Below are 16,148 nucleotides of genomic sequence, written 5' to 3'. Positions count from 1 at the left end.
ATTACCTGTAATAAGTAACCTGCACTGAGGTTTACACTGAAGAAATTACAAGGCGATGGAAGCATTTACCCTGAAATCTGGACTGTAAAAGAAGAGCAGGTGTGGGAACGTGAAGTCCATGCTGTCAAGACACTGATCAAAGAAGACCCTTCAGCCAAAAATCTGAGTAGCTTACAGACAAAGTGAGAAGTCACGCAGAAGGACAGGAAAAGCCGAGAAGAATGGAACCAAACATTTTCTATTTCAGGCCAGGGCTGGTTACAGAGGTAACAAACTCACAGGTGCCATGAATGGGTGAGGTTTCAAGAGACTCTGATAAAGGCTGAAGATCTCTGTAAGGCTGAGATTTTCAAAGGTATCTTTTCCTATCTACAGATGCTTATAATTCACATGACACAATGATAGGCAGAGAGAGAGAAGGAAGTTAACTCACTCAGGTGTGCAAATGGCCCTAGGGCTGGCACCAGCCAGGGAGATTTATTAATATCTAATCTCATTTCCCATACTTTGCTTTAAAACTCCAAACACCATGATTAGAGCTGCATTGATGAAATGGCAGCAAGGGAGGCTGACGAGAGAAGAGGTAAAGGAAGTACCTCCTGTGCCTTGGTATTTCTCATTTATCCAGGACTTGTTTACAGTCTTATGAATGAAGAATTTGCTTTGGAAAAAAAAAAAAAAAACAAACCTCTCCTCCATCAATTGAACACAAGCAGTTGTGAAACCTTCCAAATTAAGAAACTGCACACACTGGTTCCTTCCTTTAAAAGCCACGCATTTGCCATCATGTGGGCTCTGCACAAGCCAGAACTGCTTGCAGATTTGTCCTCCGCCCCCACGGCCACCAGTAGAGAAAACCCCACCTGTATTTCCCTTGCACAACATCACCCATTCAGCTCAGGGAGCTCAACTGAAATCGCGGCAGTCATGTGTGCCAAAACAGACAGCTTTCATGTGAAATAATAACAGGGCAGGCACGCAAATGAGAAAGCATCTGCCAGGATCTCAGCAGAGTCCACCAGAAACTCTGGGAAATAAAAGTGTAGCTGGGACCTTTAGGATACAAGGGTGCAATGCAGCAGGCGCCAACAGTATTTCAGAGCACTAACTCAGAGGGAAAAAAAGGAAGGCAGGAAGCAACGCAGGAAGGAAAAGAGAGAAGGGTGAGAGAAGGGAGGAGGGTGGGAGGGAACCAAGAGGCACAGGAGCTAAACTTCCTCTTCCTGACAAAGTCGCCCATGGAGAAGACAAACTGCGAAACCTGGCATTTTCAAGTAAATGACCCCTTGCTCTGGCATGTGCAGCGCTACAAAGAAAAGCCACAGAAATGTACCAAGTAAATAACATTCCAGACATACTGCTGGCAGCACTTCACCCTTTTGGCTAAAACAAAACAGAAGTAACTTCAGGCTTTGTAAACAGGCTCAAAGACAAGCCTGCGTTGGAAAGGTCTGCTGGCCAGAGATCCAGACGGTGCACGCAGAGTTACAGACGTGGTGTGGCTGAGCTGACCCCTCGGCCCAGGAGCGGTACACACGCTGATGACTGTGAAATTGCAGACTGTTCATGAGGAAAAGCCTGCGCCGTCCACGGCGACCTGCTGGCTGCTTTGTCCCAGTGTGGAAGTTGATCCAGGCCCTTTTATGCAAATATCAAAGTCTGAGAGGGCTGAAGGAATGCACAAAGCAGCTGTGTGGGGGTGGCATTTCATTTTCCTGTCCTGTAATTTTTCCCCTTCAACAGTCTTCGTTGTCTCCACCAGACCCGGTATTTTGGAGATACCACCCTGGCCTTGGTTGGGCTTAGGACAGATCCAGACATTGCTGGACTAGTGCCTAAATTCCCATTCCCTGTCCTCAATACTCTCTTCCTAGCCAGGGAGAAATGTGTTTCCTACTGTCTTCTGAGAAAACCGAAGCTTAAACTTCCTTCTAGATTGGAAGGATGTGCATTTCACTTGATACAAGTGACCCTATTATCAGTGAAAAACATGACCTTCTCCCTGAAAAGCAATTTTCCAGTTTGAGAACCAGATCCCAAATTCTCCTGCAGCGGAGTTTTCTGTCTAAGGTTGGGTTTTACCTAGGGATCATACCTCCCTATAAAGAAAATGGCTTCTTTCTTAAACTAAATTAAAACGCAGAGTGAGGTTTTGGTAATCTTTCTCAAGGGTTGTTAACAAAATCCTGACATAAAAGGACCAGTACAATTTTTTTTCAAGTTAAGGAGAATTTACTCCTCTCCTTTTGAACTTAAATGTCAGGATTTTTCATGGTAACTAGAATTTTTAAACAGCTTTTTTTCAACAATGAATGAAGAACAGTATAATGCTCAAACTCACTTCAAGGAGTAATATTAAATATCCCTCTACCAACAGACAATCTCTTTCACACCCTCCTTCAAAACAGAATGAATGTTTAGAATTTTCTACTCAAACCTTTCACTTGATTTATAAGTTTCACCCCTGGGCTCCTCACATTTTCCCAAGTTGTCAAAATTGTATTCTTGGTCCTAGTCAGTCAGCCGGGCATCAGTCTTCACTCTGACAAGCTCCATTTGAAAACGGGTTTTCTTTTTTTTTTTTCCCCTTGAAAGGGCCTGTGTCAACTGCCTCTACAAATGCCAAATTGTTGATTCATCATCATTACAGAGGATGGAAGATAATCACTTCAGTGACATCTTCATCCTAAAAATGGTTCTTTTAAATATTTTTTTCAAAATCACAGAGTTGATCATTTTTCCCAAATAAGAAATGGGTGGGAAAGGAATATTTTCAACTCTCAAAAAGCACAATCCCTCTTATTTGTATTCTCCGTCATAAATTCTCACTGCAAGTGATCTTGGGGCCAGCGGGGCAGAGCAGGGGGCGGGGCAGGGCAGGGGGGCGGGGCAGGGCAGGGGGCCGGGCAGGGCCCCAGCAGGACGCGTGTGCTCCTTCCTTCCCGGGAGACCACCAGCGGGGCTGCCTCCCGACAAAGGCCACGTGGTATTGTCTGTCTGCTGCTCCCCGCCCCCCCCCCCAAGTTTAAAAATATCATTTCTGGTCTGAAAACAGTTTCTCAAGACTGTTCCTAAAAGCTCCCTCCCGACGCAGATTAGAAGGCTGTGTCCGCTAATTTAAAACACGCTTCTAGCAGAGGAGGAAGGAGTGCCTTCATTACTCTCAGGAGCCGCTCCAATCCTTCGGGAGGAATTCAATTTGGAGAGGAAATGGAGAATTTCATCAGATCTTAAGCAGGGGCTGGTGTGTGATTTATTTCTGCTTTGTCCAGGGAGACGTGACCGGCGTGGCCCACCTTGCGGCTCAGGGAGACGTGCAGCACTGGGGGCTCCAGCCCAGCACCGCGGCCCGGCGGGTCAGAGCAGGCTGCAGGCCGACCCAGAGGACAGGAAATAGCTTCTGGTTAGGGACAAGAAGAACCCCAGGGCACCCATTATCCCGGAGCAGATCCAACACGCCTTAGGGGGAGCAGATTCACTTTTTATACAGGTCCTTGGGAAGTGCGTCCAGGAAACAGACACATACTCACCAAGCTTGCATACTCACCAAAGTTTCTCACAGTCTCAACATGTGGAGCCCTACATTCCATTCCAGACAGGAAAGAAAAATCAAGAAAGAGGGGAACCCTGAGTACTTCCAGAATTAAACTGGATAGCTCTAAAAGGACCTCATGATTATGTGAAAACAACTTTTGCTTGCATGACTTAGTTGCAAATATAATCAGGATAACTGAAAGGTTAAAGATTCGGAATGCTTCCCAGGTGGCTCAGTGGTAAAGAATCTGACTGCCAATGCAGGAGACACAGAAGATGTGGGTTCGATCCCTGGGTTCGGAAGATTCCCCCGGAGTATTCTTGCCTGGAAAACTTGATGGACTGAGGAGCCTGGTGGGCCACAGTCCATGGGGTCACAAAGAGTTGGACACGATTGAGCATGCGTACTAGAGAAGGCAGTGGCACCCCACTCCAGTACTCTTGTCTGGAAAATCCCATGGATGGAGGAGCCTGCTGGGCTGCAGTCCGTGTGGCCGCTAAGAGTGGGACACAACTGAGCAACTTCACTTTCACTTTTCACTTGCATGCATTGGAGAAGGAAATGGCAACCCACTCCAGTGTTCTTGCCTGGAGAATCCCAGGGATGGGGGAGCCTGGTGGGCTGCCGTCTATGGGGTCGCACAGAGTCGGACACGACGGAAGCGACTTAGCAGCATCCGCAGCAGCAGAGCATGCATACAGACTCAGAGTAAGTAGCTTGGGGCAATGTGAAAGGGAGGACAGATAGGAGTTACCCATCCCTTGGTAACATTTCATGCAAAGATGGGCACAATAGAAGACAGAAATGGTATGGACCTAACAGAAGCATTAAGAAGAAGTGGCAAGAATACACAGAACTGTACAAAAAAGATGTTCATGACCTAGGTAACACGACGGTGTGATCACTCACCTACAGCCAGGCATCCTGGAATGTGAAGTCAAATGGGCCTTAAGAAGCGTCACTACGAACAAAGCCAGTGGAAGTGATGGAATTCCAGTTGAGCTGTTTCAAATCCTAAAAGATGATGCCATGAAAGTGCTGCACTCAATATGCCAGCAAATTTGGAAAACTCAGCAGTGACCATAGGACTGGAAAGGTCAGTTTTCATTCCAATCCCAAAGAAAGGCAATGCCAAAGAATGCTCAAACTACCACACAATTGCACTCATCTCACACGCTAGTAAAGAAATGCTCAAAATTCTCCAAGCCAGGCTTCAACAGTACGTGAACCGTGAACTTCCAGATGTTCAAGCTGGAGTTAGACAGGGCAGAGGAACCAGAGATCAAATTGCCAACATCCCTTGGATCATCAGAAAAGCAAGAGAGTTCCAGAAAAACATCTACTTCTTTTTATTGACTATGCCAAAGCCTTTGACTGTGTGGATCACAACAAACTGTGGAAAATTCTTCAAGAGATGGAAATACCAGATCGCTTACCTGCCTCCTAAGAAATCTGTATGCAGGTCAAGAAGCAACAGTTAGAACCAGACCTGAAACAACAGACTGATTCCAAATTGGGAAAGGAGTATGTCAAGGCTATATATTGTCACCCTGCTTATTTAATTTATATGCAGAGTATATCATGTGAAATGCCAGGCTGGATGAAGCACAAGCTGGAATCAAGATTGCCAGGAGAAACAGCAATAACCTCAGATATGCAGATGACACCACCCTTATGGCAGAGAGCAAAGAAGAACTAAAAAGCCCCTTGATGAAAGTGAAAGAGGAGAGTGAAAAAGTTGGCTTAAAACTCAGAATTCAAAAAACTAAGATCATGGCATCCAGACCCATCACTTCATGGCAAATAGATGGGGAAACAGTGAGAGACTTTATTTTGGGAGGCTCCAAAATCACTGCAGATGGTGACTGTAGCCATGAAGTTAAAAGACGCTTGCTCCTTGGAAGAAATGCTATGACCACCCTAGAGAGCATGTTAAAAAGCAGAGACGTTACTTTGCCAACAAAGGTCCATCTAGTTAAGGCTATGGTTTTTCCAGTGGTCATATATGGATGTGAGAGTTGAACTATAAAGAAAGCTGAGCACCTAAGAATTGACACTTTTGAACTGTAGTGTTGGAGAAGACTCTTGACAGTCCCTTGGACTGCAAGGAGATCCAGCCAGTCCATCCTAAAGGAAATCAGTCCTGAATATTCATTGGAAGGACTGGTGCTGAAGCTGAAACTCCAATACTTTGGCCATCTGATGCAAAGAACTGACCCATTAGAAAAGATCCTGATGCTGGGAAAGATTGAAGGCAAGAGGAGAAGGGGACAACAGAGGATAATTCAGTTGGATGGCATCACTGACTCAATGGACATGAGTTTGAGCAAGCTCCAGGAGTTGGTGACAGACAGGGAAGCCTGGCATGTTGCTGTCCACGGGGTCACAATGAGTCGGACATAACTGAGCAACTGAACTGAACTGAGTTCCTTGGTCCTGGAGAAGAGTCTTGAGAGTCCCTTGGACAGCTAGGAGATTAAACTATTCAATCCTAAAGGAAATCAACCTTGAATATTCACTGGAAGCACTGCTGCTGAAGCTGAAGGTCCAATACTTCAGCCACCTGTGCAGAGAGCTGACTCATTGGAAAAGATACCTGGAAAGACTGAAGGCCAAGGAGAAGGGGGTGGCAGAGGATAAGGTGAGTAGACAGCATCACCAACTCAATGGACATGAATCTGAACAAACTCTGCAAAGCAGTGGAGGATATAGGAGCCTGGCATACCTCAGTCCATGGGTCGCAAAGAGTCAGACGCAACTTAGCGACTGAACAACAAATTCAGAACATGCTTCCTCTTCCTCTGTCAGGTGTGATGTGGTTATGTGCCAGCATCTCAGCCAGTACATTTACAAACCAAATGCTCAGTTCCGGCCCCTTCATCTCTACAATGAAATCCCTCAGTCCCACTCCCAGATGCAGTCTAAGGTAGGGGACATATGTGTTGCTCCAAAGGAAAGAGATGGCCCAGATGGATCTGGAGGGCCCCTGCTCCCGTCTGGCTCTGGGACTGCTTCCTTCTGCTCCATCAGACATTCGACTGTGGACACATAGTGTGGACTTAGACTGGAGCCTTATGAGACATGGGGATGTGGCCCTTTCAGTAGCCGGAGGTGGAAACCAGATCTAAAAACTGGAAGAAAACTTGCTGCATCTGACCAATACAAGGATTTAGGTTTGAGAGAAAAGGTTAAATTAGTATGTGTTTTCCTTTAAAAATGCTAAATAGCAAAGAGGCAGTAAAACATGTAGTCACTTATCGAAACGAATTTTGGCTCAAACTGCTAACATGACTATAGCAGAGAGTGACTGAGTGGAATCCCCAGGGCCAGAGACTTCTACCAGAAACATCCTTCTTCTAAAGACTCAAGTGCTTGAGTATGTGCAGTGTGCTAGGCACTGTATTTTATATACATCATCTCACTTAATCTAGCTCATGACCTCAAGAGACAGATTTTATTATCATCCCCACTTTAGAAATGAGGAAAGTGAGGCACAGAGAGATAAAGTGACTAGCTCAAGATCACACACCTGGTAAGTCGAGGAACTGGTATTTCTGCTCACACATTCTTGACCCCGAAGCCCTGCTCGGACTTACTCTGCCCAGGGTCACTGGGTTTAGACCTATGATTTCAAGATCACCCTTCCTCTGTGCCATCTCAAGCCTAGTGGTGCAATGATCACTACCCTCCCTGGAACTCTTATTTTCTGTGTTCACCCAAGGGGAGCCACCAGCCATGCCCTGCACCTCTCTCTGTTCCTTAAATTCATATCACAGTGAGAACTGACCGGAGGTTACCAGACCTTGTGATCACAGAGCTTCAGCCTCTTCCTCGTGAGAAGGAAGGTAGGGAAGGAAAGGCGAGGGGAAAAGAGAGGGGAGCATCACTAACACAGCTGCTGCCTGCCCCCGCCACCTCCTCCCCCTGCCCGACAAGGGTTGAATTCCTGAGTGCAACACCCTTCTTCCTAACCTCATTCTCTGCCAGGTCCTTGTGGGCCACTGCAAGGAGATGCTTAGACAAGCAAGTGCGAAGGCGCATGGGTCAGTCCTTGCTGCCGCTAAGTCGCTTCAGTCATGTCTGACTCTGTGCGACCCCATAGACAGCAGCCCACCAGGCTTCCCCGTTTCCTTCTCCAATGCATGAAAGTGAAAAGTGAAAGTGAAGTCGCTCAGTCGTGTCCGACTCTTCGTGACCCCATGGACTGCAGCCTACCAGGCTCCTCCATCTATGGATTTTCCAGGCAAGAGTACTGGAGTGGGGGGGGGGGGAGGTCAGTCCTTAGGGTACCGTTTTAGGATCCCAGGCAGGACAACATGCCATTCTGCCTACTGCCCCTCCCCAGCCTCTACCTCCCACCCACTTTTGTTTAGGCCTGACTTCTTTTTCCTAAATAGATGTTATTTTTTTAAAGAGAAGTTTTAGGTTCACAGAGAAACTGAGCAGAAAGTAACAGAAATTCCCCATATGCCCCTGCCTCTACACTCACACACAGCCTCCCCCACTATCAACATCCCCCATCAGAAGGTGCTTTGATTATTAGAAATGACAGCTCTCTTGATGTGTCACCACCCAGGGTCCGTAGTTTACATTAGGGTCCCCTCTTGTTGTGGCACATGCTGTGAATTTTGGATGAACATCATGACATATATCCACCATTATGATATCGTACAAAATAGTGTCATTGCCCTGAAAATCTTCTGATTGTTCTTTTTTTCAAGAAGAGACGGTTTAAAGCAGGTCACAAACTCAAAGGACAGCAGGAGCCAAGATGACAAAAAGAGGGAGGTGGATAATGCAATGGAGGGAGTAGAATAACAGTGGGAAAGTAGACAATGACCCGGAGGAAGTAGACAAGGAGATGAGAGAGTGGAGAGAGAGACGGGGGAAGTAGATGCGATGGGGGAAGCTGATAACAAGAGTAAGGAAGCAGACAACAATCGAGAGAAGTGGATAAGGAGATGGGGAAGTAGATGAGGAGAGGTGGGAAAGAGATAAAATGAGGAAAGCAGATAACAAAAGGCAGGGAGTAGACAACAAGATGGGAAGTGGAGAGCAAGATGAAGGAAGCAGATAACCAGACTCAGTTCAGTTCAGTTCAGTCGCCCAGTCGTGTCCCACTCTTTGCAACCCCACAAACCGCAGCACGCCGGGCCTCCCTGTCCATCCCCAACTCCTGGAGTTTACCCAAACTCATGTCCATTGAGTTGGTGATGCCATCTAACCATCTCAACTTCTGTCGTCCCCTTCTCCTCCTGCCTTCAATCTTTCCCAACATCAGGGTCTTTTCCAATGAGTCAGCTCTTCGCATCAGGTGGCCAAAGTATTGGAGTTTCAGCTTCAACATCAGTCCTTCCAATGAACACACAGGACTGATCTCCTTTAGGATGGACTGGTTGGATCTCCTTGCAGTCCCAGGGATTCTCAAGAGTCTTCACCAACACCATAGTTCAAAAGCATCAATTCTTTGGCGCTCAGCTTTCTTTATAGTCCAACTCTCACATCCATATATGACTACTGGAAAAATCATAGCCTTGACTAGATGGACCTTTGTTGGCAAAGTAAGGTCTCTGCTTTTTAATATGCTGTCTAGGTTAGTGATAACTTTCCTTCCAAGGAGCAAGCGTCTTTTAATTTCATGGCTGTGATCATCATCTGCAGTGATTTTGGAGCCCCCAAAAACAAAGTCAGCCACTGTTTGCACTGTTTCCCTATGTATTTGCCATGAAGTGATGGGACCAGATGCCATGATCTTAGTTTTCTGAATGTTGAGCTTTAAGCCAAGTTTTCACTCTCTACTTTCACTTTCATCAAAAGGCTCTTTAGTTCTTCTTCACTTTCTGCCATAAGGATGGCGTCATCTGCATATCTAAAGTTATTGATATTTCTCCCGGCACTCTTGATTCCAGCTTGTGCTTCTTCCAGTCCAGCATTTCTCATGATATACTCTGCATATAAGTTAAATAAGCAGGGTGACAATGCACAGCCTTGACATACTCCTTTTCCTGTTTGGAACTAGATAACGAGATTAGGGGAGTAATAATAATAATAATATAGGGAAACAGGTAACTACAGGAGGAAAGTAGAAAACAACAGGAAGAAGTAGACAAAATCTAAAAAATAACGCTGTGCCCGAGCTAACCAACCTATGGCCAGGAGCTACAAGTTTGTCATCTCTGGTTTACAGTGGTTATCTCAGGAGAAGTGCATGGTTTCATTGCACGTGGAGGCGTAACCCCTGGATCCCACCATGTTTCGCATGGCTGCTCATGGAAGACAGGGCAAGGCCTGAAAGCTGACCGTGGATAACAGCTTGGAGGAGAGGGGATTCCTACTGAAGCACAAGGAGTGGGGAAGGCGTGCTTCTGGGGAGATGGTTCGCCTTGGCCAACTGCTCAGAGAAAATAATAAAAGCATGATAATGACAAAGCCTTTGACTGTGCAGATCACAATAAACTGTGGAAGATTCTGAAAGACATGGGAATACCAGACCACCTGACCTGCCTCTTGAGAAACCTCTATGCAGGTCAGGAAGCAACAGTTAGAACTGGACATGGAACAACAGACTGTTCCAAATAGGAAATGGAGTACATCAAGGCTATATATTGTCACCCTGCTTATTTAACTTCTATGCAGAGTACATCATGAGAAACGCTGGGCTGGAAGAAGCACAAGCTAGAATCAAGATTGCCAGGAGAAATATCAATAACCTCAGATATGCAAATTACACCACCCTTATGAAAGAAAGTGAAGAGGAACTCAAAAGCCTCTTGATGAAAGTGAAAGAGGAGAGTGAAAAAGTTGGCTTAAAGCTCAACATTCAGAAAACGAAGATCATGGCATCTGGTCCCATCACTTCATGGGAAATAGATGGGGAAACAGTGGAAACAGTGTCAGACTTTATTTTTGGGGGCTCCAAAATCACTGCAGATGGTGATCACAGCCATGAAATTAAAAGACGCTTACTCCTCGGAAGAAAAGTTATGACCAACCTAGACAGCATATTAAAAAGCAGAGACATTACTTTTCCAACAAAGGTCCATCTAGTCAAGGCCATGGTTTTTCCAGTGGTCATGTATGGATGTGAGAGTTGGACTGTGAAGAAAGCTGAGCACCAAAGAATTGTTGCTTTTGAACTGTGGTGTTGGAGAAGACTCTTGAGAGTCCCTTGGACTGCAAGGAGATCCAACCAGTCCATTCTAAAGATCAGTCCTGGGTATTCATTGGAAGGACTGATGCTAAAGCTGAAACTCCAATACTTTGGCCACCTGATGCGAAGAGTTGACTCACTGGAAAAGACTCTGATGCTGGGAGGGGTTGGGGGCAGGAGGAGAAGGGGACGACAGCGGATGAGATGGCTGGATGGCAGCACTGACTCAATGGACGTGAGTTTGAGTGAACTCTGGGCGTTGGTGATGGACAGGGAGGCCTGGCGTGCTGCGATTCATGGGCTTGCAACGGGTTGGACACAACTGAGTGACTGAACTGAACTGACTGAAAGCAAAACATGGAGACCACCTCTGACTCTTGAAAACAAAGATCGCCTCTGGCCAAAGACTGCAGAGTCATAGCAGAGTGGTGGATGCTTCACTTCTGTGGGCAGACATCGTCCCTAGTGCTGGTTTTCTGGACCTCAGCCCTGCATGCTAAGTGGAGACAGCATTAGCACTTGATGTTAGGAGTTGACTACACCTAACTTGGGCTATTCTGTCTTGAGAAGGTGGTGGGATTGGCATCTTGCAGTCATGCTCACCTAAAAAGCTAAATAAAGCTGCAAGTGACTATTTCAGTTTTGAAAGCTAAAGAATCAAGAGACAAAAACCAGTATATGATAGAATTTTACAATTCCTCTGTTTCTGAATCTTAAGGTACATGTTCAGCCTAAAGAATCTCTGGATTCTCATAGAGAACAAAGGATTCACTTCTTCTTGAAGTTATTAAACACTCTGGTGTTTTGGACACCAGGGGCACAGCCATACCCAAACTATATCAACGATATTTATTGTAGCTAAAGATGTCTTCTGAATCATCTCTAAGTGAGTTATGAACTGAGAGCTGTACGTTTTCTGCAGGATCTGGAGAACTCTTCTGGTAAGTAATTACCAATTAAAACATGTTGGCAGCCTCCACTGGAGCACGTGGATGACCAAATGTGATTCTCTCCGCTCCCTTACCCCCTACTCCCGGCCTCCCCAGCCAAGGTGATGACGTTTGTTCCCATAAAGAGAGCTAATAAAATTAGCCTCTACCGTGATACAGGGAAAATCTTTATTTAATAAAATAATGCATTGTGCTTCATTCCCAGAACAGCAATAACATGGTGCAGCTGAGAACCCGAATAGCTCATCCAGTTGGTTTTCTCTGTGTGTACAAGTCTGTCATTTGTGACCGTGTGGAAGCTTGGAAATCTGCTTCATGCAGGGGCACATTTAGGCAGCTTGCACCACCCTCAGTAAGAGCAGTGTGGTTATGAGTTTCCTTTGAAATACAGTGCAAACACTCTGGGTTTGCAAATCAAGTCTAGAGAAAGAAATGGTGGGGATTTCCCAAAGAGTACTCAGAAATTTAATCGGGAGGGGGGCATCAGTTTACTTTCACAACTGCGAACAAGCATCCACGGCCCAGTCAGGCAATCTGGGCATCTGAAACTGCAAGATGTGGTCAGAAATGTGATTCACTGGCATACTGGGGGCTGGTGAAGGCACATGAAGCAAAAAGGCAGGTGGTTATAGATACAGGCCTCGGTGCAGCACGGAAGGCAGGCTGAGAGGGTGAGCCCTGGAAGCAGTCACTGGAACACAGTCAGCCACACCATTTTTCAGCTAGCTTCCAAACAAGAGGTTACTCTGTGTGAGAACAACCACCAGGGCTACCTGAGGGCCTAGGGTGTAGAATCAGTTCTATCACAAAATCAAAGTTTGTTCAAGGATAAGAGAACTGAAGGAAGCTGTATTCAGGTATTCCCTGACAGTTGGAATGATGGTAAGGGAGAAAAAGGAAAGGAAAAATAAAGGACTGATGATGGTAAACTCCTAGATGTTGCTTAACCTTTCTCAGGCACCATTCTAAGGACTTTCCGTTCACTAACTCATTTAATTCTAACAATAACCCTGTGAAGGGGATATTATTATCCCCATTTTACATGCAAGTAAACTGAGTCATAGAGCACGACTGCTCTGCCAAGATCCCATAGTTAGTATGTATCAAAGCTGATTCAGATACAGGCAGCCTGGCGCTCTTTTGCATGTTTTGCTTGATCCATGTGAGATGTGTTTCAAAATCACCTAAAGATACAGTTGCTAGATAAATACCAGACACACAGTTAAATCTGAATTTCATATAAATTACTGATAACTTTGTAATGTGTGTCACATGCAATATTGCTGAACCTGGCAGTCCACCTGAAGGACTTGCTAAAACATCGCTGGACCCACAACTTCAAAGAGTCTGACTCACAGGCCTGGGTGGGGCCTGAGATCTGCCTTTTTTATGAAGTATCCAGTGATACTGATGTTGCTGATCCATGGACCACACTTTGAGAGTCACTAATCTACACTGTGGCAGCTGCTTTTTAACTTAAAAAAAAAAATCAATTGCCAAAATTTATAAATGGGAAGATTTCACTAGAAATCCAGATTTTCTAATTTTATTTAAAACTTGAAAGATGTGACTACACTTGACTCACATTCCTATGTAGTAACTGCAGCTGAACAGCAGCTGACCCTTTCAAAGGGGACTTGGGCTCGCCAGCTCCCCACCACTCCCCCATCTCCTCACCACTGGCTGACTCCACTTGTCATTTATAATCATGTGATTATATGTGCTTCCCTTCATCTCTTTCTTATAACAGGATTAAGAGAAAAGTGAAATATTCCTTCTATCCATGTCTCCATCAAAAGCAGGTAGGGAAGATCAAGTATTTCTTAAAGGATGCTCTGCCCATGCACTTATTTATGTTTGCTGCCTGACTCCTTATGGACATGTGGATTTAACCTGTTGTTTAGTTTTTCTTATGAAAAAAATTTACTATCAAACTTGCTTGTGGCTATAAGACAGTTTAGCAACTCTGGCTTTGTGAAGAGAGCAAAGACACAAACTTCGGCCTAGTTCAAGTCAGTCACTACAAATTCCATATTACTAAGAGTGGGATTAATTGGGTTTATTGTACTTTTTAAACCCAAACACAGTTTCAATTATTGCCAGCCACTAATGGCTTATAATGAAGGCAGAGCTTGTTAGCTAAGCAAACAACTGGCATGTTTGTTTAAAGTGTAAATAGAAGGAAAATTCATGAATTAAATGAATGAATTCACTGATTGTTCTCCCAGGGCTGTAAAGCAGCATTCAGCTGCCATAATATATATCACCACCTTTGTTAAAAGGATTAGCCTGCTCAGTTATCTTTATCCAGCCAGAGATCTTCTTAGTGGTTGCTTACAAAGTAAACGTCTCTCTGAATTTTTGAAAGTACTCATCCACAGCAATAAGTGCCATTAAGGATAGGGGATCATCTGGGTCTTGGGGGTTCATAAATAACTGAGCTTTTAAGAACAATAGCCATATTTCCGAATCTCACTTTGTGACTCCACAAATAGACCAACACAGCATACGCGTGGAGATAAAGGGACAACATGCCTCATATTTTCCAGGGTGGTCCTAGAAAGTATGAAACAGATGGTCATGCTCAGAGGTACTGAACTTAACAGAATTTCCCTTAAAAAGGTAATAAACCTTACCAGAAACAAAAATAAACAAGTAAAAGCTTTTTGCTAACCTTTTCATTTAAAATTACGAGTACTGCATTTCTTCTCCAAATGTATCAGGTTTCCTGGCTATCCAGAGTTAAGTCCCATTTTCCTGGGACGGTTCCCCTGGAGGTGCTCACTTTACTGATAGTATGTGTTTGGGGGGAGGGGATCATAGGAATTCTTCACCTTTGAAATAATTCTTAGTGCCCATGTCCCCATTTGGGATGCATTCAGTTGCAAGTAACAGAAAAGACAACTAGCGCTGGCACACACAAGGAGAGGTTTTCTCCTTCCCTGTAACAAGAACCCTTGAGGAGCATGGTTGCTGGGTTGGTTCCGTGACTCAGCAATGTGGTCAGACAGAGACTTTTGATGAGGAGAGTAAAAAATCTGGCTTAAAACTCAACATTCAAAAAAGGATCATGGCATCTGATCCCATTACTTCATGGTAAATAGAAGGGGGAAAAAATGGCAACGATGACAGACTTTATTTTCTTGGGCTTGCAAAACCACTGCAGATGGTGACTGCAGCCATGAAGTTAAAAGATGTTGCTCCTTGGAAGAAAAGCTATGACAAACCTAGACATCTTATTAAAAAGCAGAGACATCACTTTGCTGACAAAGGTCTGTATAGTCAAAGCTATGTTTTTTTCCAGTGGTCACATATGGATGTGAGAATTGGACTATAAAGAAGGCTGAGAGCCAAAGAATTGATGCTTTCAAACTCTGGTGCTAGAGAAGACTCTTGAGAGTCCCTTGGACAGCAAGGTGATCAAACCAATTACTCCTAAAGGAAATCAACCCTGAATATGCATTGGAAGGACTGCTGCTCGAGCTGAAGCTCCAATACTTTGGCCACCTGGTACAGAAAGCTGACCCATTGGAAAGGACCCTGATGCTGGGAAGGACTGAAGGCAAAGGGGAAGGGGGAGCTGCAGAGGATGAGATGAGTAGATGGCATCACCAACTCAACGGACCTGAGTTTGAGCAAACTCTGGGAGATAATGAAGGACAGGGAAGACTGCCATGCTGCCATTCATGGGGTCACAAAGAATCGGACATGACTGAGCGACTGAAAAACCACAAGCACACTCTGCCACCCTTACCACGCTCACTTTTATCTTCATGCTTGCCACCTCGTGGTCACAAGGTGGCCACCACAGCTGCAGGCATCACTTGCATGTTCAAAAGAAGGAAAAGGGAGGGGGAGGTGCAGAGGAGGGAAGCTGCACCAGCAACATCTATTCCTTTCATCAGAATATTTCCTAGAAAGCCCGCAGCAGATTTCCCCTCATTGGTAACCCAAGTTACAGGGCAGCATGGGTAAGCAGATTTTTTTTTTTTTCTCATTCTCTGGTAGAGGTAGACAGGAGGAAGGGGATTGCTTACGGGGTGCTGGGTTCACCAACCCACAGGGTCAGCTGCAGTACCCCAGTGTAGCCCTCTTTCTCATCAATATTAGAGAGTCATTCCTTGGGTCTTTTAGAATGCAAATACTTTTGTTGTTGTTTAGTCGCTAAGTCACGTCTGATTCTTTGGTGACCCTATGGCCTGTTGCTGGCCAGGCTCCTCTGTCCATAGAATTTTTCAGGCAAGAATACTGGAGTGGGTTGTCATTTCCTTTTCTAGCAAATACTTTGGGAGAGGATAATGTAATAAATTAATCCACACTGAAGTGTTAGTAACATACCATATCACATTTTTCTAGACAGGAGGCATTCTGAACACGTGGATAGTGGGGTGGGCAAGTTGCATACTTCAAAGACACATTCCACCTATTTCCCAACTTCACCTGATGCTGGCAAAAATTTGACTTTTATTTACCTTCTGATCCTCCACAGAGGGCCAAAACTCTACTAAAGCTA

At 45.0% G+C, this 16,148-nt stretch overlaps 1 protein-coding gene across 2 annotated transcripts in view; it reads right to left on the bottom strand.

Moving 5' to 3' along the window:
• The window catches only part of C8H9orf3 (chromosome 8 C9orf3 homolog), a 420,759-nt gene that overhangs the window by 164,009 nt on the left and 240,602 nt on the right, over nucleotides 1–16,148 (bottom strand). The window lies entirely within an intron of this gene.

The sequence above is a fragment of the Capra hircus genome, chromosome 8, assembly GCF_001704415.2.
Source record: "Capra hircus breed San Clemente chromosome 8, ASM170441v1, whole genome shotgun sequence".
NCBI lineage: Eukaryota > Metazoa > Chordata > Mammalia > Artiodactyla > Bovidae > Capra > Capra hircus.
Note: the sequence above shows the minus strand (reverse complement) of the source record. Positions and strands in the feature narration are given on the sequence as shown.